Genomic DNA, 4,696 nt, shown 5'->3' with positions numbered 1-4,696 from the left:
AATTTCAACCTATTTTAATAAATAGATATTCAGTTTCAAGTCTTGATCAAAGACAAACTCAGCCAATAATATTTAAAAAATCTACAGATAATGACAACTGATTATCCACATAAACTTGACTAACTCGTTTCCATGTTCCATTTGTTGCAGCCCGTCATCACTTCATCGCATGCTAATTTATTAGAATTCTCACCTTTACCCACGATATAACTTTTTATATTTCAAGCATTTGTATTTTTTTTTCAATAATTTTTGTATATGTTGTAGGTATTCTAATTATTTTCATTTCTATATCTGATTATTCCCATTCTACAATAAATGGTACGTATTGCTGAATGGCGTAGAAATAAATAAATAAATAAATAAATAAATACATGAGCGAATAAATGAATAAATAAATAAAGCATGGGGCATTACAAAGTTATTTTATTACAATGTTGGTGGTCTTCTGTCACTGTATCTCAACTAAGCGTAGATCGCTTGAGACCTCTTTATCAAAGATTACATACGCGTTGAATATGGATTTTATTGGAAATACATACTTTATGGAACATAATATTGCTCCAAAGGTTATTAAAAGATGTTGGTAGAGGACGCGCGCCGAAGTCATTAATTTACCAACGAAGTATTTAATCATAAATTCTGAAACAGAGCTGTGCCACTGATGTGCCTTATTAAAACTTGATGACTTAGCAAGCGATAATCGCGAAATGGCAAATATGCAGACTGCGGCGGAGTTATTTTCCACTTCGGTAAAAATAATTCGAAACACCTTTTAACATAAAAATGTTTTCTAGTTTTATTAATCGCAGATTCACGGTATATGGTTTCGAAAAAGTTGTTTCAATGTGTTGCGAATACGCGACATTGCAGAATATTTCTGTTTATGTCTTTTCTGTTACATCATACCTATGACCCACTATTTAATTGTTTATACACATGACGCATTTATTTAATAAATGCAACCTTGAAATGTTGTCGTCACATTAGAAACGCGTAAAGCAAATGTAAAAATGTTGCATTGTGATTGTTATAATGCTCCAATTTTGGTGGTATTGTTTGACCAAATATCGTTAGAATTGTTTGATTTCTGTCATCAAACCGGGAGAGTCTACGAATTGGTGATGTTCCAGAAAGACAAATATCTGTCTGATTCTCTTTTTCATGTCACACCATATTTAATGGCGATTGGTTCTTAATAGGTCATTTTCATATTTGTAGAGGAAGTGCTGTTCAGGTTATCAAGTATCATAAAATACTTTAAATTGCCAGTGTTGCGAGAAACAACTACTCCGCGGGCTATATGCCCCTACCGGCATTGAATTATACTCGCAACACCTAGTATAGTCTTTCCCGATATCAATTGAATAACCAAGAGGATGACAGTATATACCAGGTTCGATCGCTGACGCAGCAAATATTTGAAAAACTTGTTCCCATATTTATTTAGCCATACCCATATACAGGTCTGCTCGAACTAAACGTGGAGGTGGTAGAAATGTCCAGTTGAAGAAGGCGAACGCGGGCAAACGAAATACAAAGACAGTTGCATTGGGCTTCATCTTCATCTTCATCTTCATTAGGCCTATTGTGCGTCCCACTACTAGTCCTATTCAGCAAGTAGATTTGTCCTTTTTACAAAGTCCAAAAGCTTCCTTGCTGACACTTCTCTCAGTTCCTTGGGTTCCAAATAGGGTCTCCCAAGGAGCGCCATTCTGCTACGTGCAAATCCCGGGCACTCGCCCAGGATATGCAGAGAAGTTTCATCCGCCGATTCACATCCTCGGCAGACCGGACTGTCTACAAGCTTTAGCTTATGTAGATGTTTCCTAAAGTGACAGTGTCCCGTTATGAGTCCTGTCACTCTCCTGAGCCGGATTCTATTCAAGCTCAGTAGCTCATTCGCTCTTCCCTTCGAAGGATACTCCATAAGCTCCTTAGAATGGCTATGTCCTGGCCTTGAAGTCCAGTATTTCCTATGTTCTGTCTCTGTCCATTTGCCCAGAGCCCGCCTGACCACACTGGGAGATGTGCCACAGAAGGGCTCCGGGCCAATGAACACTGTCTCGGATCCCTTCCTAGCAAGTTCATCCGCTTTCTCATTTCCACAAATGCCTTTGTGCCCTGGCACCCAACACAGTCTGACTGTATTGTTGGTGGCCAGTTCAGTCAGCATTTGTAAACAGTCCCACACCAGTTTTGAACTTACCTTGTGTGCGGCTAAAGCTTTAATTGCAGCTTGACTATCAGAGAATATATATATGAGTTTACGTCTATAACCTCTACGTACATTCTCTGCCAGACACGCCATTATCGCGAAGATTTCTGCTTGGAATACAGTAGGGAACTCCCCCAGACTGTAGCTTGCACTCCATCTGGGTCTGAGTCCATATATTCCTGCACCCGTCCCTCTGGTCATTTTGGAGCCATCTGTAAACCATACTAGGCTCCACCTTTCCAGGGTATTAAACCTTTCCTCCCACTTGCTTTGATCCTCTATTCGAGTCTCAAATGGCTTGTGGAAGTGAAACCTTGGGACCATCTTGTCGGATACCATCCCAAAAGTTGGTTCCGACATAGATGTGTCTATGATCCTGGAATGGGAATCACCCCTCCAGTCATTGTTATTCCTGGGTCGATATGCTGCTAGCCGCGCTTCTCTTTTCACCACTATATGCAGCGGTGGTAGATTTAGCATTACTTCTAGTGCAGCTGTCGGGGTCGATGCTATCGCCCCCGTTATACCTAAACAGGCCAATCTGTGAATTCTATTCAGTTTTTCCCTCGTTATGTTTTTTGCCACCATACCACAGCGCCGTAAAGAATTCTAGGTCTTACTATCGACGTATACAACCAGTATGCATTGGGCTACTGGGCAATAAATCTCAGCCGTTGACAAGTGGTATATAAGTTGTCCAGCAGTGCAGTGCAGCAATGCGGAATTTGGTGTGATTCAGTAATATTAATTTATTATAGGCACTATCTATTAATCATTGATATTACAATTGCGAAAGGGAGAAATAATATTATTATAACATGGCATTTTGGAGACCTTTTGAAATTGAACAAAACGAAATTTACCATCAATATAATAAAATTGTTTGAGGACATAAATTATTAAAATATGTTGGCCAAATGAGCATATAATAGAAATTTTACCTTCTTCAGAAAATTTTTTCAGGGACGCCTATGAAACTTTTATTGCCAGGCGTTTTTTTACATGTTCAACTGACTTCGGAAAGACTATATCTAGTACAACAGGACTTATTGGTCCTTATCCGTATGTCGGAGATGAGACAACTGACGAACGACAAGGAAATGTTATACACAGAGCGTAAATGCTCCATCTATCGTGCTACTTTCCAAGTACGCCATTCATACGGCTACTACTAGTAGGAAGCGACCTGCTAAAATTTTCCAAGTACTTATTTGCACGACCGCCGCCAACTGGACGAAAACAAAATATTTTAAATTGCCAGTGTTGCGAGAAACAACTACGCCACGGGCTATATGCCCCTACCGGCATTGAATTATACTCGCAACACCTAGTACAACAGCTTAACAGCTTAATTTTAGCAGGTCGCTTCCTACTAGTAGTACCCATATGAATGGAGTAGTTGGGAAGTAGCGAGATAGATGGAGCATTTACGCTTGTGTAAATAATAGAATACATTTATTTGATATACCTGACAAACTTATTGGGATAAGATTTTAAATTTTCTGTACATCGCTTACTAATAAAACAATAATACACCGACTCTTCCATCGCACAAGTCTCAGATTTTTGTACTAATCCTGACAATTGCCTTCAGTATTGATTTTTTAGCAATAAAGATAAAAATCCGAACGTTTTTTTAGAACATCATTAGATACAAGTATCTTCTGAAGCGTAGGTCACACAGATATGATAGCTACATTCGTTTAGTATACTGAGTGTCACAGAAACAAGTGCCAAAATTTTAACCACGCATTTAACTCATCAAATTTAACGAATTTCGTCTAAAATATACCGTACGCGCCTATAGTATGGAATAAATTCAGTAAAAGCGAAACGAATTTTTTGTTGGGAAAAATCCTCGAACAGGTCGATTTTTAATTTAAAAAACACATATTTTAGCATAAAAGGCAATTTTCAACCGTCATTTGTTTTTGAGTAATGACGTCATCCACATTTTTTTTAATAGCAACCCCCTATTTTTTTCTTGATTCTGAAAGATCGTTTCATTGTCGATCCGACAATATTAAAATGTTGCCATCTTACATAGGAAAGTTTTCGAGTAAATGACGATTGAATGTTAGAAAACGTATTTTATTCATTAAAAAAATAACAATTCCTATGTCAAGCAAATACAATTCATTAAGTTTTCTACCTAGATTAAGTGTTCGAATTGCCACCCACCGACTTCATGACAATACGCAAGTCTGTGTAGAAATTCTTCTTGTACATTATGAATTGTTTCTGGGGTAACTCTGTGTATTTCTTCTATAATACAATTTTGGAGTTCTTCTAAATTATGTGGTCTATTAACGTACACTTTGGACTTTAAGTAGCCCCATAAGAAATAGTCCAGGGGTGTAAGATCTGGGGATCTCGGGGGCCATTCTATCGGTCCTCGTCTGCCGATCCACCTCCTAGGAAAACAATTGTCCAGAAAATCTCGAACAGGGCGCGCATAGTGCGGAGGTGCACCGTCTT

This window comes from Anoplophora glabripennis, unplaced genomic scaffold (genome assembly GCF_000390285.2).
Source record: "Anoplophora glabripennis isolate ALB-LARVAE unplaced genomic scaffold, Agla_2.0 scaffold36, whole genome shotgun sequence".
Lineage (NCBI taxonomy): Eukaryota > Metazoa > Arthropoda > Insecta > Coleoptera > Cerambycidae > Anoplophora > Anoplophora glabripennis.
Note: the sequence above shows the minus strand (reverse complement) of the source record.